This window comes from Pinus tabuliformis, chromosome 7, assembly GCF_031772625.1.
Source record: "Pinus tabuliformis cultivar Carrire ecotype Pingquan chromosome 7, CPIR1, whole genome shotgun sequence".
Classification (NCBI taxonomy): Eukaryota; Viridiplantae; Streptophyta; class Pinopsida; order Pinales; family Pinaceae; genus Pinus; species Pinus tabuliformis.
This window is the reverse complement of record NC_142293.1, coordinates 356,403,165-356,413,164: the sequence shown is the minus strand read 5'-3', so window position 1 is coordinate 356,413,164 and position 10,000 is coordinate 356,403,165. Positions and strand designations below refer to the sequence as shown.

The 10,000-nt window shown below is 34.6% G+C and overlaps 1 pseudogene; it reads right to left on the bottom strand.

The window, feature by feature from the left end:
- Nucleotides 1-5,390: 5,390 nt before the first annotated feature.
- LOC149247420 (uncharacterized) lies at nt 5,391-6,098 on the bottom strand (annotated as a pseudogene).
- Between the last annotated feature and the right edge of the window lie 3,902 nt (nt 6,099-10,000).

The window sequence follows — 10,000 nt, the reverse complement described above, 5'->3', positions numbered from 1 at the left end:
GTCATATAGACAATTTTTAAATATATCATTTTTTTTATTTTACTTTTATCAAAATTACCCAATAAATGTCACTTTTATCAAAATAAACATCTCTCTCTCTCTCTCTCTCTCTCTCTCTCTGTATATATATATATATATATATATATATATATATATATATATATGTATGAACACAAGATTTAATAAAATTTCGTAATCCAAAATTTAATATACCTTTTCAAATTTATTATATAAATTCCTACATATAAGGGACAAATCTACAATATAAATTCCTAAATATGAGGAACAAAATTAGTCATTAATAAAAAAAATGATTAAAACTAATAACAATTTTTTTAGCAATATTTCTTTTTTTAATATGAAAATGAATATGCAAAAAAATTATCGTTGTCAAACACATTTTTTCAAATATTGAATGCACAATATTTTTTTGTCAAAAATGGTTTGTTTCTCACGTTTTTTGAAACCTCATTCTCCAATTTTTTCGTGGGAAATTTTTGTGGACAAAGTAAATTGATTTCTCCTCATGTTTTTTGAACCCTCGGTCTCCAAATTTTTTATGGGAAACATGTATTTTGAACCCTGAATCTCCAATTTATTTATGGGCAATTCTCATGGAAAATATTTCACTATAAAAATTGCTCATTATTTAAGTTTATGAATCCCATGTTTCACATTTTCATGGGAAATATTTTATTCTCAAAAATTGCTCATTCATCTTGTTTTTAACTGTCCATCTCACAAGAGCATAAATTTTTTAATTCTAGGTTTGACTGAATATTTCATTGGTTCAGTCATATTTTAATATAAATGTGTAATCCTTCTTAAGTCTGCACCTGTATGTAATGAGATACTCAGGAAATGATTACATTGATTTTCCAAACAACTGTTCCTTCAAAGGAGTACCAGAAGCTGATGCCAAAATTTCTAACTGCAAGCCTAATACTGCAAACGATCTACCTACGACACATGATTTACATACATAGAAATTGCAAAACTGGCCTAAAAAAAGGAAAAAATTGCAATAGGAATTCATGAACAAAATGGAGAGGGATAAAAAATTGCGGGTCTATTAAGATCTATTTGCAATTTTCCAGGAGGTCGACTGAGTACATTACTTGTAGAGATTTGATTTTCATTTGCAATTAATTTAATTGCTTGCACAAGGCATCAATTTCATCATCCTGATGATTCACTTTGCCTTTGAGAGATTGAGGTTCATCCATAAGAAAAATGATTGTGTTGGTTTGCTGATGGAATTTCCAGTTCAAGTCCATAGTTTCAAGGTGCAAATTTTCAAAATGTTGTGGACACTTGCTACTTGTTAGCCTCACTCTCATAATAAAACAATTATAAATCCAAAATTATAATTAAATAAATCAAATCTTGAGAATTAGGAGTTAGTTCCTCAAACTATGGAGTTTAGTTAGGATGAGAGATTCTCTCCAACTAGTTCTCCTAGATTAGTGTTTTGTTGAGAAAATATCTCAACCAAGCTTGTTCAAGATAGACGCACTACCTTGAGACAAACTTCCTCATGTATTTATTTGTACTATTATCATTCTTTGTACATTAGATTGCATCATGAGAGGAATACATCAAGACTGAGGCCTTTTCCGCCATTTCTGTCTTTGGTATTTTTTTATGTGTGTTAATTTTATTTAGTATTCTACATGTGGTATTAGAGCAGCCAATATGGGCCTGAAGGTGGCGTAAATATGAGATTTTATTATCTGTAAATAAATAAAATAAGTGTGGTTTAGTTTGTGTGTGTGTGAAGTCTGTGAGTGTTTTTATCTGTGGAGAGACCAATGTTATTGGAACTCCGAGTTTGAGTGATTGTTCACTGCAAAAGGTGTCGAATCCAATCTCACTGCCAGTAGAGCCATACCTAGGAGGAACAACTCCAAGCATGGAAGTGGTGTCCAGAACCTGATTTTGGTATGAGAAAGTGTTGTTGAGAATCATTTTGACTCCAGCAACTACCATCTGCTTCCAGATCGAAGCCCTCAGTTCCTTAGCCACAGATCGAGGGCTGAGCTTGCATTTCTCTTAGACCAATTTTTTATCATATCACAAAGGCGAGTTATTAAATATCTCCTGGACATAAATTTTCATTATACCAAGATGTGTTCCACGGTGGATTGACATGATCCATGTTGAATTGATCCTGTAGCAGCCAAATTTATGTCTGAATTCGTAGCAGCAAAAGAAGTGGGCCGACATCTAATTGCTTGCAAAACTGGACTGTTGCTTTATTGCAAGGGCGAAAGTTGTTGAATCACATCAGTGAAGCCAATTTCTTGAGGAACTCGCTTGGCATGACACGCTAAGAAGTGATCAAATTTTATTGAAGGCAGAGCCGATTTCATTTTCAAAGATCACATTCAATCATCTCTGAAGGGACAGATATCAATCTTTGAATTGATAGTCTTGATCGAGTTTACCTGCTGTGTATTATGGGAGGATCATGGTTGTGCAGAGTCTTCAGAAGATGGACCTCTAAATAAAGTCTCTCTAGATCCTCAGGTGACTACAACATATCATTCACTTTCACTTGGTTCCACGCCGATTTTCTTAGCAATTTCTGTGCAGGAACCTTTGTGGCACCCTTTTGCATAAAATCGTGGCCAATTTTCTTAGCAAATCCTCATACGTAAGTTACCAGAAAACGGATACGGGAACGGATACGGGTACGGGGTTTGAAACGGATACGTCAAATTTTCAAAAAATCTGGATACGATACGGCAGGAAACGACACATAGTATATATATATATATATATATATATATATATATATATATATAAAAATAAAAAATTCATATTACCATTCATATTTCAGAATCTAGATTATCTGTATCATCTATGATCTATCATGATTCATCATCATCAATTCAAATTTCAACATATGCCATATTGAAGCAACGTTTCAGTGTTCACTCTCCAAAGAGGCAGAGATTACCTTCTCATATCAAGCCAAGGGTTCCTTTTTTGCTGGCTAAATATATCTTGTTATCTGGGCCGAGTTTACCTCTTATTACTTGCTAGTCGAGTTTGCTGCTTTGTGGGCTGAGTTCTGCCATTTTAAATGGGCTGAGTTTTGTCCTTTTGAGGAACCAGTTCCAGTCTATTTCTGAAGTTCAAGATGCTACTAAAAAGGGAGTTTAGTCCCCTCTTGTTGTGCCATTCAAGCTGCCCAAGACCTCTGTTATTGATGGTTGAGGATTTGTTTGGAAGAACTGTGGGTAATATTTGATATCAGTCTTGCATTTTTTGAATCTATCTTGTGCTAGACCAAAACAGTTCCAGTAAAAACTCAAAAGCCAAGGGAAGCAGACACACTGAAGTCTGAAAATGTATCACCTAGTTCCTTGGAGAGATGCTTGACCTATATTAGAATAGTCTTAGGGAGATCTTCTTGCTTTAGTAATTCCAGGGTCATCAAGTCACCTGGTTCGGGTTAGTGACAACCTTGGAATTTGGAAAAAAAAAATCATCTTACAAAAAATGGTGGATAAAATTCGCCATTAAATTTGACACACATATATATATATATCCCCCAGAGGAACCCAGCGGCCAGCCTGACACGTAGCTATTAGTAAACCTATGGGTCTACAGTGTGTCGTCTCATTAAAACCTTGCAACCTTGCATCTCTCAGTTTTTTTCAGCACTCATATTTTGATCATCAATTAAGCTGCCCCATATATATATATATATATATATATATATATATATATATATATATATATATATATATATATATATATAAACCAGCTAAATTACATAATTTTTTATAATAAATTTTATTTATATATATAAAATATTATATAAATTTATATTGATATATGAAATTGAAAGTAATAATAATAAATATTAGGTTTATATAATGCTAATTAACATAGCCGAGTATTTAGTTGATTGTGGTTAAAGTAATGTGTTGGCAATATCGACAAGTTACATGAACTCAGTTACCTTCTGTTGTGGGGGCAACCCGTAGTTCGTAAGATAGAACAATGAAGGATTGTGTGAATGCATAACGACGTCACTGTCATTTTCGCATAGGGGGTCGAACAACAAAGGTCGTTATACTTGAACACTATATGGGCGTACAACAGTCAATGGAGGCGTCGGACTAGCCCATTTTGGCATGGATGCACAGAGTCTGTTTTCAGAGGATCCGTAGAATGTTTACAAGTTGATCCAGAGGCTTCAGAATAATGCTGGCCCGTCCTCTATTCCCTCGTAACCCTTGTGCCTCCTGCGTTGAAAATGAACCCTAGCTAAGTGTTCGATTTGCAGATTTATGCCGGAATTCAAAGTCATCGTTAAATGTGCCTTGGAATTTACCGAATTAAAACGAATTTGTTTGGCCTGGTTTGAAGTTTGACAAATTTCGAATTCCAACATTGGAAATTCCACTAGCCTATAGATGATTCCACTCACCGGATTTGACGAACTTTTCACCAAAAATGTTTCACGATTTTTGAAAAACCTTTTAAATTTTCTAAATACTTTTCAAAATTTCCTGAAAACGTTTTCATTTTTTTAAAACTGCAAGTTTTTTCGACAAAAACGCCTCAAAAACGGTTGCGAAAAAAAACTCCCCGTTTCCAAAAAAAAAAAACGGCACAAAAACGTTTTTCCGGCGTTTCGTACGCGGATCCGGATCCGAAATGGGAAAATGCCGTTTTGGGGTTGGAGGTAGCCGTTTCTGGCAACTTAGCCTCATACCCTCTGCCGCCACGCTCCATATCCACAACATTGTGCCATATCTAAACCTTTTTGTTGTGGCCAACTCTTCTCGCGTGTCATCCTTCTCGGCCAGGAACCACAGTCTTCACACAAGCTACCATGCCGATGTATGGCATAATTACGTAGTAAATTTTGACAACATCCGTTGGGTCACTCTACAGGCATATCTCGACTTGCTAGCTCTTTCACTGAAAACCCATGGTCTCATACCCCGGTTCGAATCTCTCCAAACTGCGGTCTTCATTGAAGCTCATGCTCCTGAGCGATCTAGCATCGGAGTTGAGGAAATCATTGCAAGTGCCAAATGGGCTTCCAAAATAATTCGCACTGCAATAGCCCGAATCATCGCAATGAAAAAATCTTTCCCCACACTCGGAATAATGGGTAGATGATGGTGAATTGTCGTGGTTTTCAGCTACAAATAATCTAAGATTTCGCCCCTGCCTGGGGGTAGAGAATTATTTGTAGTTTTGATTAGCAAATCAGGAGGAGGAGAAGAAACCCCATTGATCATTTTCCATTGATGGGAAGACTTGCGATCATTCATGCTACACCATGGAAACGTATGACATTTTTCCAAATTGAGCTATAGTGTTGGTGAACTGGAGGATCTAGTGATGTGTGGTGCTCTTGAATATTATGATAGGGTGTATGATTGAGTCACACTGAAGAGCGAGAAGCGCCTGGAGAATTTCAAGAACCAACACTTCTTCAAGGTATTCCATGTTATATAATTTCTCGCCTTTGCAGAAAATCACTTGTTTTGACTTTCCAATGTTTTGGCGCCTCCGATTTTGCAAGAAAGCATTTCCATAGTGCAGTCTTCAGGTGTAGTGATCACTCAAAAATCCAAACTAGGAGCAACTTCAAAGTTTAGAAATTCATTTTTCTGCAAAGTGCACCTATATGTGTTGGGGCCCAAGCATTCAAAGTCTTGTAGTGCACTTGTGTTTAGCATTGATGTTTTTCTTGATGGATGACTGAAAAATTTGCTGATTGGTTGAGGCATCCCAATGGAGTCTTTGGATATAGGAAGGCTAATTCTTTCACTTTGCTTTGCAAAGAAATCCACCTTTCTAATATTTGGTTCTTCCAGTTCTTTTTCTGTATTTGATTCTTCCAATTCTACTTTCTACACTTGTACCAATTGAACATTTTTCCTTTGAATGGATATCATGCAAGGCTCAGTCCATCTAAGGCTATGTCCAGCAACACCCAACACATCCACTGCAGGATATAGAGTTCTTCCCGAGACATATATTTTGGCTGAAAACAGATGAGAAGAGCCTCTTCTGTTGCTGTTGTTGTAGCTGCAGCACGAGCCTATAAAGGCAGGAAATCTCATTGCTACTAAGGTAAGGTGTATTTTTTAATTTTGAGTGATTCTTGGAATGGATCAAATATTTTTATTTGGGAGTTATATGGGTGAAGATTGGGATTAATTTTCAATAAGGTTGATGATTTGTGGAATGATATGGTGAAAGTATTTTGAAATTTGGAGCGATAAGGTGCGACTTATAAACCTTTGAAGTGATAAGTGAAGTTCTTTAGAGAAAGTCATTGTTGCAATCCAAAGTAATATTTTACTTTGAGAGAAATTGAGTAAGTGAACATCCATATTTTGAAGAAAATTTGCTTCCAAAGTTTGCAAGTGTGACATTCTCATTGAGAAGTTTCCACTACAAATTTGTGACAATGAAGAATGATGTACTCCAGTAATTAATAAAATCATAATTTTTGTGGTGCTTGTGTCCTAGATCTTCCCGAAATTGAATAAGGGGATCTTAGGTACACCATGTGTAATGATTGCATGTGAATGAATTGTGTTCATATTATCAAAACACTCTCTTTGTATTATGCTTAAACAACTACATGCACATAAGCAAGCTCAAGTATAAGAACACTTAATCAAGCTCTTGTAATCAAGCTTAAGTACACAAGCACAAATTGTCACATCATCAACTTGATAAGATGATCTTCCAAGCAAGCACATTTCACATCATGTAATCAAAGCGATCAAGTTAAGGGCACTACAAAATCAAGCATTTCAAAGCCAAGACGACATCAACATCATCAACACTTTTTGTATCACTTGCAGATAAACATTTTTTAACTGAATTGTACGGGTGCATTCTCAGTTGTAACCGATACCCTAATTTGAATTGTTAATGTGAATTCATTAAATCACGTAAGTCTTCAACTGAGTCAAACTCATAGTCGAACAAAGAAGTCAACATTTCTTTAGAATTGACTAAACTGCACGAGCCTACCCACAAATACCAAAAAACCTCCACTCTCCACCAACAGTGCAATTGACTAGACAATTGCTCTAGAATATTTCCAATTCACAGTAGGAGACACCATTAGTTACAGGAGTCGTTGCTTAGCTCAAGAAAATGATCTATCGACACCATAGTATACCTAACCACCCTAGAGGCCAGATACAACATAGCTTGATGTTTGCCATGGATTTAACCCCATGGTATGAAAAATCAAACATAGAATAGATCTCTTCACCATTAAATTCTATAATTACCCACCACCTTGGTGCCATCAAATTTGTAGGTGAAAAATACAAGTTCTGATTGCGGTACTGTCTGACTTGAGATTTAAGAACATGCAAATTCATTAGGAGAGAACTCTCAACATGGCTTGCATGCTCACCATCCACCACCTCACCCCTTATGAATTTCCAAGTGTCGAATTCATGAACCATATGGGTGAGGCAAATATAAGGGAGGGAGGGGGTATAAAAGATAAAAACCTTTCTCTTTGCATAAATTTCATAAGGGATCTAAAGAAATTTAAGTAGGTTATGAATGAAGAGGATTGAATCATGGGATGCTTCACCATCCTGTCAAATTATTGATGTCAGTTTGTCTCAATTTCAAGAGACATGATCGGTTTGCTTGCTCACCTGCTTCCTTATTTTAAGACCTTAGGATATGGAAAAATGGTCTTGAGATGAAAGTGGTCGAGGGTGCCCAAAATTTTGTAAAAGAGTAGCTTAAGTTGACAATTCTTAGGATAACAACCTTTATATAAATATTGGATGGTGAGAAGAGAATCTCCCAATATAACAATCTTAGTAATTTTGATTTCTTTTGGCAAATTTAGCCCAAGAAAGAGTCCACATATTTCATCTTAGTTGTTGGTCCTCTTACCTAGCCCCCATGAGTACTTAGGTTTAGTAAAAAACTGAAGCATGAAAATCACATTTCAATTTTATGGTTTGAAACTTGTTAGAATTCTATTTAATCATGGCTTTGATCACCATTTCATTCATGGTGGTCATTCTATTCATCTATCAAATCAGATCAAGCAATTTTGGACCAAATTCCATATCTTCTTAAAGTGAAGCGACTTGTTCTAAGTATGTTGTTTTATTTTTTTAGCTGTGACATGAACTACTATGGAAATAAGTTTTCAATTAATTTGAGAATTTTTTTTTGTATTTCAATTAATATTCACAATTTTGGAGCTTACTCACCCAATTCCTAAAGAAAAATGTATATTAATACAAGGGTTTAGAAAATCATTCCTATAAAATTTAAGTGTAAATTGGAGGCTCTGAATTTTTCATGTGACTGAGAACTATAGCTATCCCCATGTACCACTTGAATATTGCCATAAAATATGTTCTCTCGATCTTGATTTGGAAATAATATGCTTAAAAAGATCGAGGTATGCCTTAATACCTACGTAAGTGTCCTTTTCCTTGGAACATCTCCCAAATTGTTCCTTGTGTAAGTTGATTTTTTCCATTTGTAATTTCCAACATGTTTTGATTTTTTGTAATCTTTATTGTTTACACGAATCTCCAACACATATAGAGGGTATAAGTAACAATCATTATGCTTTGCAAATAAATTTAAGTAATGATATCGTGTCGATCTAGAAACAAAATCACAAATTGGTCCCTAACATTGATTACAATGCCTTAAGGGAACTTGGAGCTAAAAATGTGGATCTTTTGATAAAAGGAGAACTATACCCAATTAACCTTATGTCCATCTCTCATCCTGATTTAAAAAAATAATAGGGTTACATAGGTTTGTGTGCCATGGAAATAATGTTCTTATAGGAAAATGTAAAAATTTGGAAGGTAGTCATATTTCTTTTGAATAGAAAATTCGTGACCTTAATTTAAATATATTGCAGCTCCATGAACATAATATGATTCATTATCAATAAATCATAAGATTAAATGAAACATTATCCAACTCATTCAAAGATATTGAGAGTTTAAAAACTAATAATTGTCATCTTCAAAAGAGAATCTCTACAATGAAGAAAACTCCAATTGGGTGGATGAATAGATAAAGAAAAATGAAAAATATATCATGTTTGGCAACGAATGGATTTTCCTATAGAAGAAGAGTGTGTACATTGAAGTCCATATTGGATTTCAGTTGTAGATATTTTGTGGATTTGTGCAAAACCATGTTAAAGAAAAAAGGCATTATAACAATGCTTAAAAAACCATAATTTGATGCTTTAAGGAAATAAGTAGTTAACCAATTCATTAAAAACATGAAAATTGATGTAAAGGAAATTTAAGGAGTGTGTGATGATAGAGGGATTAGCAGGGAAGCCTATGCAAGTTATTTTTAAGTTTTAAGAGAATGAATGTTGAATATTGGAATTAACAAGATTTTGGTTCCTCATACTTATCACGTGATGAAAGAGCATGAAATATGAAATAAAAAAATTCTTGATGCGTTGTGAGGCATATCGTTTAGAAGTGATGCATGAAGTTGCAAGCAAGAGTAAAAAGAAAATATCAAGTGAAATTATTCTATTAGTTAAAAAAAGAAACTTGTGGTTTGATCTTAAATGAGTATTACCATTGATGGTGAGGTACTATGACATCTCTACAAAGGAGGCATGCGGGAAATTGATTGTTTAATAAAATTAGATGAGATGGAGCTATTCGATAATGAAAATATGAAAAAGATTCAATTTTTAGAAACCAGGACAATACTAACAGGGGGGTGAATTAGTATTGTCAGAATTAAAATCTTTCTTTCGTGACAAAGTAAAAAATAATTAAACACCATCAATCTGTTTAGCAACAATACACATGTGCATCATTACCAATCAACACAAGAAGAAGATATTAAACACATAGATACTTCAATATTTTTATTAATTGTGTTAGGGTCCTATAGTCTACGAATCAAAGTGTTTGCCTATCTTACTATTTCATTTTGGAGGTCCGTTTGTCAATTTTAGCCTATGAGTCAC